The sequence below is a fragment of the Dipodomys spectabilis genome, unplaced genomic scaffold (assembly GCF_019054845.1).
Source record: "Dipodomys spectabilis isolate Male_0828 unplaced genomic scaffold, ASM1905484v1 ptg000061l, whole genome shotgun sequence".
NCBI classification, from domain to species: Eukaryota; Metazoa; Chordata; class Mammalia; order Rodentia; family Heteromyidae; genus Dipodomys; species Dipodomys spectabilis.
Window position 1 is genome coordinate 4605801 of NW_024870738.1, and position 15691 is coordinate 4621491.

The following is a 15691-nucleotide window of genomic DNA, read 5'->3' on the forward strand; positions in this document are numbered from 1 at the left end:
CAGGTTAGGGCTTCCATATAAGCCGACCATCTCCAGTCCGTTCTTTACAAAAATGTGTTTGGAAAACAGATTAGTTGTTTTTTAACAAACGCTACCTGAAAAGAATGTTTCCCTTGCTGACACAATCAGAATCCTCCCCCACACCCTCCCAACGCTACACACAAATACACACACACACACACACACACACCCTCACAATCAGAATCCTCCCCCCACACCCTCCCAACGCTACACACAAATACACACACACACACACACACACACACACACACACACACACACACACACACACACACACACACACACACACACACACACACACACACACACACACACACACACACACACACACACACACACACCCTCACTGCTCCTGTACTTGTCTGAGTAAGGGAACAGTGAAAAAAAAATGTATTTTCTCCAGAAGTTTTCTTTGGCATAAACTTTTCTCCTTTCAGGGCTAAATTATCTGGCTCATAAATAGACTAATTTGGAAAACCAGTATCACTCATTTCTTTCTCTAGTGAACAAAACATATCTTTCCTATAGTGTACTCCCCTGAGTACCATCTTGTCAGGTAAATAGGCATCCAAGACAGGTTCTACTTCACACAAACAATCGCCTTTGTTTAGTTTAGCCCTAATATCTGGCAGTAATATAGAATAAAATGGATTTATATGGGGCAATGGCTGCCCAATGTTTTGCCCCTGTGCTACACAGTATGATATCCACTAGACATGGATAACTGCAAAGGCATGAGTGGAAGGGCTAACTTTCCCAGTCTGGCTGAGGAAGGGTGGAACCCTATCTCAGCCACACTATATCTCTCATGGTCAAAATTGAAATTGCAAGAAAACCCAGAAATGATCTGAGATTTAAGATGATGAGTGCAAAAGACTTTCTCCTGCTGGGCATCCCACCAATGATGATGCCAACAGAAGCTCCACGGCTCCATGCCAGGTATTACCTCTCTCCAATGATGCCTCTTTCAGTCCCTCAATTCTACCTCATTCCTCAGAAATCATAAATGGAAAGATTAGATTGGGAGACCCTGGTGACAAACAGGAAATTTGGATTTTTTTTTTTTTTGGTTGGTCATGATGCTTGAACTCTGAGCCTCAGCACTGTCCCTTAGCTTTTGTGCTCAAGGGCTAGTGTTCTACCACTTGAGCCACAGTGCCACTTCCAGTTTTCTGGTGATTAATTGGAGATAAAAGTCTCTTAGACATTCCTGCGTAGGCTGGCTTTGAACTGCAATCCTCAGATCTCAAGCCTCCTGAGTAGCTAGGATTACAGGCATGAGCCACTGCCACCCAGCTGGAAATCTGGATTTTTAAAGCATGATATATTCATAGGAAGATACGAACAAGAACAGACCTGTAGTACTTTGAGAAAGAATTTTTTCCCTTCCAAGGAAGGTTGAGATTCTATTGGAAACAACTCATTTAGGCTGTCTAAATCCACATGAAGAAGTCTTTCCTCATCCCCTTCACTTCTGATGCAAGAACACTGAGACAGGAAAAACTGTCCCAGAGGAAGAGGCAACCAAGTCAATCCAGCCATTCTAGGAATGTCACTGTTAGGTGTAATGGAAATTTCCTAGAAAACAGCTTACTTAACTACCCCTGGGGAAGAAAAAGTCAATAAACAGAGAAAAGAGATTAACCAAGAGTTCTATTTGCATCAAGGAACAGAGCCTTATTAGGGACACAAAAATCTGATTAAACTTTTCCTTTCATCTTGAATTTCATAAAAGTAACAAATGTCTCCCTATGAGCTTACTTAACACTTGTATGAGTAGGATTAAAGACAGTGAAACACTGAATCTTAATCAGTGTGAGTTACTTATTTGAATGAAAAATAAAAATGGCTTACTTTTCAATTGTGGTTTTTCAATGCTTATATCTAGTTTTAAAAAAAGAGAGAGAAAAAAAAGGAAGAGAAATTTGTCCTAGAAAATACAGAGAAGCAAAACAAGAAAAGTAGAAAACATACACATTTAATACTTGAAACTCACTTTCTTTAGTTTGCGTCTTCTTGTGTATTCTTATGTGATGGAATTATTATTATTATTTGTTTTCACTAGACACTATTTGAACAGGTGATAAAATAGTGGGAATATAACTGAGACCCTTGTCTTCTTCTTTACTTGGAATGGGAATGCTGCTTCACCACAGAATCTGGTGGATTGCTTAAAAATATTTTATGTGATAAAAGTATTATTTTCTTTCTTTTTTTTTTTTTGTCAGTCGTGGGGCCTAAACTCTGGGCCTGGTCACTGTCCCTCAGCTCTTCAGCTCAAGGCTAGTGCTCTACCACTTGAGCCACAGTACCACTTCCGGCTTTTTCTGCGTATGTGGTGCTGTGGAATCGAACCCAGGTCCTCATGCATGCAAGGCAAGCACTCTACCCTTGAGCCACCTTCCCAACCCAAGTATTATTTTCTAATTACCAAAATTGCCTTTTATTAGTAATTGACATTATATTTTGTCACAAACTAGCTTTTCATTTTAATTATGATCATAGAGTTTACCTAATGGCTCATATTAATTTATTTCTTTAAGTAATTAAATATTTCTTACTGGGCGCTGGTGGCTCACACCTGTAATCCTAGCTACTCAGTAGACTGAGATCTGAGGATCGCCATTCAAAACCAAACAGGACAAAAGGGTCTATGAGACTCTTCTACAACTAACCACCAAAAAGCCAGAAGTGGAGCTGTGACAAAAGTGGTAGAATGCTAACCTTGAGCACGAAAGATCAGAGATAGCACCCAGGCTCCCAGTTCAAACCCCAGGATCTGCACACGCATAAAAATTCTTTACATCGGTTCAACTCCTAGAGAAACTGGTTTTAAAATTCATTTTTAGTGTGTGCTGAAAATAAATTGCTCATTTTCCCCTAGGACTTTTGAAACTTATCTTTTTGAAAGAACATTGTGTAAGTTCTTTTTCAAGTGCTGATTCTTGAGTTGTTTTTCTCTTTGTCCTTACGACATCATCTTCAAAAGAATTTCTACCATTTTTTAATGTTTAGAAATAGTGTGTCACAAGTGGGAAGCCCTGCCTTCAAACCACATTGCCACCAAAAAGAAAATAGAAATCTTTATAATGCATAAGACTGAAGAATCTGGACCATGTGTATTTTAGAGGAAGACTCCCTAGAAATTATTTATTTTCTACATTACTACTGATTTCAGGTTTTAAACTTTTTCTGAATTCACTATGGTTGTTTACAGTTTCCAAGAAAATATTCACTTCACTAAGATATTCCAATATTCTCATGGAAATTCTGAAATATTTCCCATAAAATACGCACATTTGTTGCTGAATTCCCTTTACATTTTCTAATGTATGTATTAATTTTTCTCATTTTTCACTGAATTTGCCATAAGTTTTGCCTTTTGTTATTACAATTTAAGCAAAGAACAAGATCATTGGTCTAATTTTCAATTCCATTCTTTTCTCTAATTCATTAATACTTAACAAACATCCTTCTTTAGTTGTTACATTTTTTTCTTTTTGTTTTCTTTGCTTGCTTTTGAGACAGGGTAGTACTATGCAGCCTAAGAACTTGCTCTACAGTCCAGCATGGCCTTAAATTCCTAATTATCTAGTTTAGCCTCCTGAGTGCTAAGACTCAAGTGTACATCACTATGCTTGGATATATTTATTATGTTATATTTATAATTCTTGAATTAGCTAGTAGGCTTATATAAACAAAATAATTTTAATCTCTCCCATATATCATGACATATAACATACATATACACAGTGATGTCATTCACATTTTCTAAATAGTTCACAATTATAGGGTTTAATTTTTCAATACTCCACCCAGTAATTGCATAGAAAAGTTTTTGCTATATCCAAAAAATAGCAGTCAAAAATGGAACTAATAACACAGCTTTGTACATGTTCTGCCCTGTGGATAAAAACATAAAAGTTCAAATAATGAATATAAGATAATTTGACTTCAAATATGATGATGCCACAAGTTACTTATCACAGGGAAGGTAGCTTAATAAAGATCTTAACAAAATAGATGGAAAACAGAGCTAGATGTCAGGGTTTTTACTTCTCAAATTTACTGTCTTTATTTTCCCACATTTCACAACTTTCTACAAATTTAATGTTCCGCTTTGATGTACAGATTTTAATATCAAGCTTCCAGAGGTTATATTCACGTGTAACTTGTTTTATAAACTGCTCATTTCAACAATTTCATGAGCACTTAATAACATATTTGTATCCAGTAATGACAAATGAAGAAATGTCAATCATTGTGAATAGATTACTATTAACTACCAAATGTTCAACACTTAGAGCAAATAAAAGTTTTAGACTACTGTCACCATGATCAACAAAACAGGGCCTCCAGTATCCTGAGACAAGAAAGAAAAATTGATTTCTCCATGTTTTTATACTACAGGGCACTACTGAAAAGCAGTTTCTGGGCACATAACTATTGATCTACTGCTGTAGGGTAAATAAAATATAAGATCATATAAAATGAAAACACATGTGTTCTTTTGATTCATGTGAGAGGGTTTTAATGCTTACTAGAGTTGTAAGAGCATGTAGGAATAGGTAGGCTCCATTTACCTGTAATAAAACAAGAAGTAAGGAGAATGAATGACCCTTTTAAATTTGACCTTGATTATTCTGTTTCATTGCTACAAACAGGAATACTTTTATTTTTTTTCAAATTGCTAGTCAGTATTAAGACCCTTGGGGAGATATTTCTGTTTATTGCACAAAAATATTCAACTTTAACTCAGTGATTTTTCAGTCAAGATGACTTTTGCCCTCTGGAGAACATTGGCAGTGTCTGAAGAAGATATTTTTGGCTATCACAAATGGCAGAGAAATGCTACTGACATCAGATGGGTAGAAGTCAGGGATACTGGTAAACATCCTACAACCTCTACAGACATCATGTAGGCCCGTATCTGGTAATTTTTCTCTCCTTGTAGTTGGCTTAATGGAAACAAAGCATACAAGGAAAAAGGAGATGAAAGGGAACATGTGTGTTTAAAATTAGACATACTATAAGATTTATTCATCATAGATAGAACACCATTACTTCTATATCCTCAAATTACCACTCATTCAAATAAGCTTATTTATCTTTTTATTCATATAGATAATGAGAAATAATAATTGCCTGGTTACTGGAACTCCTAGGCACAACTATTGGGCTGGCAGTTCAATGGCCCATGATTAATAAGTACCAGCACACTGAATATCCACTGATGGAATACCCTTCTACCTTCCATTATCCTTCTTATCATTTATACATAAGTCATTTCCACATTAAAATCTTCAATAGCATGACAGTGTGGATGTAAGAGAATCAAAACTCTTTATCCTCTAAGATCTAAACCAACATGGATTTTCCAATGCATATACTTTATGCTCCCTCCCTCCCTCCTCCCCCGAATTGGTCTCCCAGGTAGTTCCTGCAACTTGATTAAGGATTACTCTGTTCATTTGTTTTCACAGGATTTTGTGAAACTAAATTGTTAACTTTCTTTTGCCTTTCTCTTTTTTCGTTGTCCAGATTTATAACTGCCTTGTCTAATTCACTAAATTTTTATTCTGACCTTTTCCCCATGTTTCCAAAGGATTTTTGCATCAATCTATACAAAACATGACTTTATTATTGTGTGCTACAAAAAAACCTGTATGTTTCTAGATGGCAGGGACTATATTTTGTTCATTTTTTTTCACTTCCATGAATAGCTTAAGAAAATTAAATGCACTAATTTGAACCATAAACTGAAATTCTAATAAGCTTGAGGCACTGGGAATGAAGCATAGTAATGTGAAGGACTCTGCAATTTTAGTTTTTCATTCCTAGTCACAGATAAATAATTTCTAGTATCCTTGATAAATAAGGAACCCTGGGCTTGGGAGCCTTTCTTTTTGTCTCCACACCCTCTCACTTGATGCCCTTTTTAAAATAAGAATATCATATCCAAAATATTCAAAAAGCTCATCAGATTTTGTAGGTTAATCAATAGCCATAATTACTATGAACTTTGTTCTATTATTCACAGGTTAACATTTTTGTTCCTCAGAGAAAGTTAATCACCACTGCTTAGAAATAAAAATTAATTCAGACAAACTGGGTGAATGTAATTCTGCCAACTTTATATTCCAAAGGTAGGAATTTAAACAGCAGTTTCTTAATGGGATATAGTAGTATCTGTGTGTCTCATCTTGGGCAAGAAAAGCAATACGTAATAATGGGTCTCATGTAATAAAAGTGACACTTTACTGATGTTTCTTTCTCTCTATGTATTTATCTGTTTCATATTGCTAGGGTAAACAAAATTGATGGTGGGCCACTGTTGTGGACTCAGGTCCTGCACTAATCCCAACAAGCCTTACCAAACCCAAATGGAGTCCCTCATGCTAAATGCTACACTACCAAACAAAAGGATTAAGGAAGCAGTGAAATCCCAAGCAGATCAGCTGTTCCTGGAAAAAAGAAATTCTAGTTTACTCCATTCAGCATACTTACTAAGGAAGTCCCTTTTGCTTTTACCCTTACAAAAAGAGAAACCTATGAAACTTAAACCAATCAGTACTTTTTTTCTATTGTCCTATTCCTTTGTCCACCTTACAAAAGTCTATTGTTCTACTATTGCCCAGTGTGAACTTTTGACTTTTGTGCTTTTTTTTTTTTTTTGGTAAAATAGAAGTTGACCCAATTCATGAATCACAAAAGTCAATTAGATCTATAACTAAATTTCCTGTCATTTTGTCTCTGCACAGTTCTAAGAGTCTTCTCATGGTATAAGTAAGTCATAATCTGTTTTTTCTGGGCTAATAAAATTACAGCCATGCTCTGTGAAGTAGTATTAACCATCCTCAGTTACCTATTTTGCTGGCAGAGTTTATGCAATCACATTCATCCCCGTCTATAGGTACTTCCTTTGCTAATCTCTACAAAAGTGGTAAGGAGGCTTGAGGCCACATAACTTTTAGACTACATGCTCTTACCTGCATAACAGTATGTTTTTCTTTATTTGGAAATACTGAGGTTTGAACCAGGGCCTCAAACTTGCTGGATGGACAATGAGTTGTTCTACCACTTTAACCATACTCATACCTTTTGTTTGTGCTTCTAGTTATTTTGAAGGCAGAGTCTCACTTTTTTGCCCTGGTCATCCTTGAACCACAACCCTCCTACTTATGGTCTCCTGTGTAGATAGGGTGATAGGCACACATTAGCAAGTTTATTTGTTGAGATGTTGCCAACATTTTGCCAAGGCTGACATAAAATCACAATTCTTAGTATCTCCAGTTCCCTAGTAGCTGAGAATAGAGGTGGGACCTCATTCTGGTTGGTATAAAAGACATGAATCAGTATCTTAGTTTTCACTATAGATTTTTAGCAAACAATGTTGACCTTGAGGCCCTGTACTGCCTAAATTCCATCAAAAGCTTTCTAATTGCTATGTTTATGGGCTTAATAAATGATATGCACAAGACAGACCCTTATTACTGTAAGATATCAGATATCATCTTGTTTGCAGACACTTGCCCAACCAGCCCATGACATTACTAGTCTATTACATAACTTGTTTTCTTCTGAGCATGAACTCAGCCAACTAGTATGAATCGAGTTGAAACTTCTTTGTTGTCATAGAGATACATCTAAGGCTACTTTGAATTAAGCCAGATCATTGGGTATCAGATGAAATGGAAAGCTTGGAAGGTTTCTAAATTTGAATAAGTAGTACCAATGCTTGTAGACCCAGAATTGTAAATGGTGGGTGCAAGGGGGTGCAAGCAGAAATCTAAATGTGGTATTGTCTCCACTCTGGACAGTATGAGAGGACCTGAAGTCTAGGAAAAGTCATAGCAAAGACACATCAGGAAATAAAGTGTGCTTATCCACACAACTGCCAGGCCTTTAAAGTGTGTCGCGAGGCTGGAAGGGTAGTACCAACGGCCCCCCGCCCCCCAGGCCATGTTAGGGAACAGGAGCCCCAACCAGAAAGAACACAGTTCCACCAGTTGTCCCCCAGGTTGGGTTCCTACTCAGTTTTTGCTCATTGAGTGATGGAGCTTTGATCTGGGAGAAATAAGATGAAAATAAATTTAAGGAGGATCAGAGCTCCACTGACTCATTTTACTCTATAAACACTAACATCCAGTTGTGGGGCCAAGGAATATTTTCTAAAGAAACTTGGGCTCCCTCTAGGAGGAAAACTAGTCCGGCAGGGGAAGGGGGGGGGCAGGGAGGCGTGGTCGCAGTACTGTAAAACAGATAGATAGTCAGTGACTTGGCAACCCAGGACGCGGCCCAAACCTAATACAGGTAAGTGCGCATGCGGGGGGGGGGGGGGGGTTAGGTGGACCAACACAATTCCTATAATCCTGGTCTGTAGCCTACGAGGACCGCTAAAACGGGCTTGGCTGGAGGGGTGCATAATACAGGTCAAAAGGGATGTGACGCGAAGCAGACAGGTCCGGCCAGGCCAGACAGCAGGAAAAGAACTTGGGTACCACGAGGACGTCCACCCTCCCAGAGGAAGAGGCGTGGCCTGGGCGTCTCCCAACAGCGTGATTAGAGTAAGTATGACTTAGCCTGCGTGTAAGGGGCGTGGCAAAAGTGAGCCAATTCTCAGGTCCCTAGCCATGGGAAAGAATTTCTGGAGTGCGTAACTGGGAGGGGGACACAAAGAGGACTTGGGGGAGGGGGAGTGTCCCGCTGATTATAGAGAAGTGGACTGAACAGTGCTCAGAGAATAGGCCTGCCGCAATGCAGAGACGTGGCGGTAGGCAAAGAGGACTCAGGGTATAGCGTGCCTCCGGTGAGGGCCGGTGACGTAAACAGGAAGGAAAAGCACGAAGTAGGCGGGGCACAGAGCTGACCTGAATTTTGAGGGCCCAGCCGATGCTTGAGGGGTTAGCTTTCCCACTCTCGCGTGAGAGAAAGAGGGAGCAAGCGGAGGGCAAGAGCGCAGGCAAGTTATTGCGCGGGCGCGTAAGTGCTGCGAGAATCTCGCGAGGAGATGAGGTGTGGAACCAGGAAAGTTCGCCTGGAGCATGGCTAGGGCGGGACTTCCGGCTTCATGGGGACGTATCCTGATTTAGCGAATGGTATTCTTGGCGCGAGGGGAGGAGCGAGTGCGAGGGGGCGTGGCCAAAATGGCTGCGCGCTACAGCCACGGGGTCTGGGAGCGCGCGACGATTTGCAGGGTGAACATTAGTGCAGCGTGGCCTGCCACAGACGACAGGCAGTACCCCGTGGACTTCACAGGTACCTTGCAGCCCGTGAAGGTTTTTGGAGGGATATGGGTGGAGAGGTGGCGGCCGCGGCGAGTTACTTTTTTCCCACTCTGGCTCTCTTACTCCTCCGTAAAAGGTCCCCATCTTTTAAGGTTCTGTCCTTTTAAAGGTAGAACAGTTGTCCCGGCGACCTTGAAGGTAGGAAAATTGCAGTTTTTAGAAATCGAGGCTGGGATTCCCTAGGGGATGTATTGTTGATCCTCCTTGACTGTGCCAGGAATCTGAACAGACTCAGCCATTTCTGGCCTTGGAGACCAACAGCATAATTTTGTAGTTGTGTCCTGTGCACAAAACTGAGCCTTCACTCCTCAGGTCTTTCCTTGTGTGGGTGTGTATTCTATCCCAGAGCTGGAGGAGAGGAACCTCTAAAATACAGTTAGGGCCTGAGATTCTCTACAAGCATTCGACTTTTAAAGCTACTGCCCCGAGGCAGCTTGGGGCTCTGTTTTTGTGCCCTTACTGGGGCTTGAACTCAAGAGTTTGCATTCTCACTTGGCTTTTTTTCTGAAGGCTAGCGCACTCCTACTTGAACCACACCTCCACATCGGACTTATTTTTTGGTGGTTAACTGAAGAGTCTCGCAAGGCTTTTCTGCCTGGGCTGGCTTTGAACCGCAATCCTCAAATTTCATCCTCATGAGTAGCTAGGATTACAGGAGTGAGCAACTGGTGCTTTGCGTCATTAGTGTTAGTATCGTTGTAATTTTGTTTGTTTTAGACTTGAAGTTAAAAATGTCTGCACCTTATTGGATAGAATTTGTCTTGTGTTAGCCACTTAAAACCACATTGCTTTTTTGTTTCTTCTGCTTATTTCACTGTTTGTCTCCACTCTGGTATTTAAAAGTCTTACTAGAATATACAGAATTGTCAGAAATCTCGTGAGAAATGCAACCCTAAAGAATTCAGCCTTGGAGTTACATGTGCAGGCCAGGAGCCTCCATGGAATTCCCAAAGTTCCTACCACTCTCCTTTGATGTGCCTAATGACTGAACCTCCCTGCCTCTCTACTTCAGTGTATAGAGGAGCAAAATGAGGCATACACCAAGTCCCCTGCTGTGCTTGGGTATACCACACTAAGATGGGACGTGTCTTTGCACCTACGTGGATCTTTTCTCTCTTTAGTTCAGAGGAGAGCAATATCTAGAATAGAAGTACAGACTAGAGCAAGTTCAGAACAAGGATATGCAGAAGGAATGGGAGGATGAAATTCTGATTTGCTTCCTTGCTCAACATTGCTAGAGATTATGATTTTGTTCTATCGTGAACTCTTGGAAAGGTAGTGTGAAGAAATAAAGTTTAAGTCCGTAAGTAAAATGAGCTATTGCCCCCAACTTTTGTTTATGTGTCCTTTGCTCCTCACCTGATCCCCCAACATGACCATACTCCTTTTGGGAGTAGAAGATGGAATCTAAGAAAACAAAATACCTTGCCATGAACTGGTTTGCTTTCTCCCCCACTTACAGTGTGTACATTTCAGGAAGCTCCTAAGAGGTGAAATGGCATGCCTTGACAGTAGATTTCAACTCTCTAGTTTTGCGTCAGCTCCCAACATTGCCAAGAGCAAAGGAAATGACAGTGAATGTTGGAGTGAAAATACATAAAGTTTTCCAGGCACCTGTGGTTCATGCACTGTTGTTTGTCATCATAGTGTATTAGAGTTCACTAAGTATTCATTTGATGCTTGGTCATTGTTGGTTGCTTACTGGACCTCAGGACTTGAGACTTGAATGTCCAATGAACCCAAGATGTACAGCCAGCAATATCTCTAATGCTGTTATTTGTCTGCTCTGTTCAGGTTGAGATCTGAGGATCTTGATTCAGAGCCACAGATTGCCAGTTAACCCACAAAAGGCCAGAAGTAGAAATGTGGAACACCAGCCTTGAGTGAAAAGCTAAGGGATAGCAATCAGGTCCTTAGTTCAAGTCCCAGTACCATACTGGCGCGCACACACATGCACACGCGCGCACACACACACACACACACACACACACACACACACGAAACAATGTATTCTACAGAATTCTCACCTTGGAACTTAGATTCATTGATCTCTTTGAGATTCAGAAGAACTTTGTGGTTCCTTCAGTTCTTATTAGGAAAGACTTGAGCAGTCTTAAAGAATGAGCACCCATATCAGGGTATAAACTACTAATCTGAATGCTGCCCTTCTAATAGGTTTCCATGTGAGTTTTCAATCTGTTGTTGACAGTTTTTTCCTCCTCTGTCTTTCTTCAGGTTTTTAGATCCCTGTAAGTTATTTGGCAGCTGATGGAGTTCTCAAGTTAAAGATGTTGGTGATGAATGAAGTGAGAGGGATTCTTCAAACATCTCCATGAAAATTGCTTTGGAGAAGATTCCAGGTACTGAGATTCATGCCAGTGAGGCCCTGAAGTCTCTACCTGTACTTACAGAACCCAGAACTGAGCCTGTGAGTACTCCCATTTCCCTAAAGAGAGCAAAAAGTCTCCTTGAGTTTATAACAGGTGCACATATTAAGAAGATACAGCATCATTGGCATTCCAGTGTAGGATTATATGCTTAACAACTGTGAGCACAACTTTCTCTATTGATTCATTAAATGTAGGGAGTCCTTTTTTGACCAGTTTTATTATGTCAAAATGATGTCATACTGAAACGACAAGAGATGTCCAGAATCAAATATCTTGTAATCTGGTAGCTATATCATTTCCTATTAGCAGTGTCTTTTTATTAAGGCTGATCCACAGACTTCAAAATATTCCTGTGAATCTTCATTCTTTTGTTTATTAATGTCTATAAGCAGTTTTGATATATTCTGTCCTGAAGTCCAAATCCCAGAGTTAATTCTGACTGACAGGCTTGCAAGCATATGCTCCACTGTAAGCATGGAAGATCAAGTGAGGAGGCAGATGATATTTCTCAAGCCTGTTAATTCTCCCCAGAAATATAAGGTGGCTGTGTCATAACAGTGCAGGGATCCTCCATTGTGATATCAATATGGGGGGTGGATTGCTCTCTGTTGTGGGGTCTGTCCTGAGCATTGTACGTGCTGAATGGCATTTTAATCTCTACTTACCCAAATGAAATTTTCCCAATCTGCTCCAGGGTTGAAAATCACTGGGATAAAATGGAGTATATTTGAATGTGGGGAAATTAATGAAATGACTAAATATATCTTTTAAAGTTACTTGATGTATTTCTGCTATTTACTATATATTAAAATCATTTGCAAATATTGCCTTACTTCAAATCTTACCTTCTCAACTTTTTCTCTTAGAATTTGAGTTTATATGCACATAAGAAAAGGAATTCATTGGCAGTGCCAGGGCTAATCTAGTAAAACTTGTTACCTTGAAGTTGCTTCGTGAATTTTTATTGTAACTTTATTTTACTTTTCAGTGTAGCTCTTATTGAGAAAATTATGACCCATTTTATCTAAGCTAGTTAGTTACAACATTGGCACTTCGTGTTCTAAGGCAGGGAACAGGGGGGTGATATGGGGCAACTGGCCTTCTTTATGTAACTACTAATGTTTTGTGGAAGTAGGTTTTATTTATTTATTTTTTGTCATGGGACCTGACCTCTGGGCCTGGATACTGTCCCTCAGCTCTTCAGCTCAGAGCTAGTGGTCTACCACTTGCGGCTTTTTCTGCTTATGTGGTGCTGAGGAATGGAACCCAGGGCCTCGTGTATACAAGGCAAGCACTCTACCACTGTGCTACCCTCCCAGCCCTTTTCTTGATTTTTATTTTTATTTATTTATTTTTTGTCAGTCATGGGGCTTGAACTCTGGGCCTGAGTGCTGTCCCTCAGCTCAAGGCTAGCACTCTACCACTTGAGCCACAGACCACTTCTGGTTTTCTGGTGGTTTATTGGAGATAAGAATCTCACAGACTTTCCTGCTCAGGCTGGCTTTGAACTGCGATCCTCAGATCTCAGCCTCCTGAGTAGCTAGGATTACAGGCATGAGCCACCGACGCCCAGTTATGTTATTTGTTTTTATGTACAGAAGTGGGAAGTTAAGGTCTAAAGTTAATATGCTTATAAAAAGAAAAAAAGGAAAAGTCAAAGCTTGAGGGGGTAGAGCTTTACTTGATTTATTTCCCACTTGATTACATGTTTTTGTTTTTGAGTTGGTAGAGAATGCAAGGTACGTCACTATTTATTTGGCTTTTGGCATATTACACTATCTTCACTTGTTTCACCCAGGAGAGCATAGTGGTTTTGCTGCCTCACTGAGTGTTTCATGCCCTACGTGCTCAGTTGCAAAGAAAATATTCATTGTTTCTAGCATTCCAGGTCCCCAATGGAATACCCAGTGAACACTAATGACCAACAACTACCATGTCTGCTGAAAAAAAGATAAGATGAAAAGATAAAACTGCAGAATCCTAGTACCTACCACATATCTGGGACTCAGTTTTAGCCACTAATTTTGGTAAGACAGTTATCATCATCATTTTTTTTTCCATCTTCATTGGATCAGTGCCTCCATCAGATGCTCAAATCTTACCTTTTTATAGGCAGCACTGGGATTTGAAATCAGGGTCTCAAGCTTGTTAGGAACTTTCCCACTTTATCCAGTTTGCCTGTCCCCTAAATTTGGCTACTTTTAAGATAAAGCAGCAGAAGAGTGAAGGAAAATAGGCGGTTATGGAATATTTGGGAAGCAGCATTTCACAATAGTCCTATGCTTTGTGCTTTTCTTTTTTGCCTGTCAGCTCTGATTGCTGTTATCTCAGTTGTAGACTATAATTCTCAACAGCTCTAACTTTGGGACTTGTAAGTAAATAACAATAAAACCTAAGCCTATTAGGCAAGCAGAAAACAAAATCTGTTTCACTTAGTATGAAATTGAGCACAGTGGTCACTTTGAAAAAATGTAGGCATAAGATCCTAAGTCACAGGAAGTTGAGTTTAATAATATTTTTAATGCCATATAAAGAATATCAGCTAGAATGGAAATAGTGCAAGTTTTATGTTACTCTTGTTCATGATCTTTCTACTTTTAGAAAGAAGGGTTTTCTTTTAGATAACGTGGAAGCCATGTGTGGTAGTATACATTCCAGTAATGTCAGCACTTGAGAGGCAGAGGTGGGAGGCCAAATAGGCCTGCCTGGCAAAATGCCTTTAAAATGAAAGATAATTTGAATTTGAATGGCACTGTCTAAAATGTGGCCACAGACCACTTATAATTATGTACATGTAAATTTAATTTCATCATAATTTTGTAGCCTGCCTTGTACTATATTGCACATTTTCATTATCATCGGAAGGTATGTATCACAACAATCAATGTTATAACTGTGTTACTAGGTTGTCTTATTTTTCTAGTTAATTTTGAAATCTACCATACCTGTTAAAAACAGTATTAAAAGGCTTGTTTTGCAGTGTCTTCACAAAAACTGATTGAGCCGAAGGGATGCCTAGACTCTATTGTCTTTCATTTCTTTTCCAATAACCTTGGGAAACAATGAGCTAGTTAGGAACCTCTCAGAATCTATTAGTGGCCTCCAGTTTATCTTCAGCTCCCTGGGAACAACAAATAGCCTTGAAACTGGCCACCAGAAAATGTGGGAAAATGTGGGCTTTTTGTTTCCTATGCTGATAATGGCTTGGGTATCCTGTGACTAATAGACACTGTATCAAAGGGACTTCTGCAGCCCTAATACTCCCAGGAGGTAACTTATAACTCTATCATGTTCCTCCGCAAAGTCATATGAAGAGTCCTTGTGTATCCTGTCACTACACTATAGAAAAGGCTTGCAAACATGTTCTTCAATTATGTGTGGAAATAGCACAATCTAACAAAAAAGGACAGCACATGACAATAGATACATAATATTAGCCACAAAGGAAATTCTAATTTTTTCTAATAGATTACAAAAGGTAAAAGAAATGTAAATAATAAGTGGAAATAATTTTAACAGAGTATTTTCTTTAAGCCAATATGTGTAGGATATTAGTCACTTTTAATGTATAATCAGTATAACAGTTATTCTTGAGTGCATTTTTTTCCACCAAGTCTTCAAAGTTTGGTGGTGGTTTTCCATTTCCAGTACCTCACATTTTGGACTGACCAACAGGAGCAACAGGGAAGCCTAAAACCTGGGAAGAAAGAGAAGGAATGAGAGGAAATGAGAGAGATAGGTTTGGATAGGAACCCCTGGGCATGTGGACACAGAAAACATAGCCCGATATAAAGCCTTAAGCTCAGGTACAATGGCAAAGCTGGTAGTTTAAGGGCACTGCTAAGTGGCAGAACAGTAGGCTTCTTGTTAAGTCTGGGGTGCTGAGGCCTGAACTAGACCCATGGTTGTGGGCAAGATAAGGTAGAAATGCCCCTGAAAAATCCATAGGAAAAAATAATGTGGTGATCATTAGGATAAAAGGAAATAAAGCCA

General features: G+C 39.6%; 1 protein-coding gene across 5 annotated transcripts in view; it reads left to right on the forward strand.

The window, feature by feature from the left end:
• The first annotated feature begins 9164 nt into the window (after positions 1-9164).
• LOC122108522 overlaps positions 9165-15691 on the forward strand; it is a 36682-nt gene continuing 30155 nt past the window's right edge. For all 5 annotated transcript variants that reach the window (XR_006147587.1, XR_006147586.1, XR_006147589.1 and 2 more), the window contains exons 1-2: positions 9165-9279; positions 11544-11736. The gene's annotated coding sequence lies outside the window, so the exon portion shown is untranslated. The remainder of the gene's footprint in view (positions 9280-11543; positions 11737-15691) is intronic.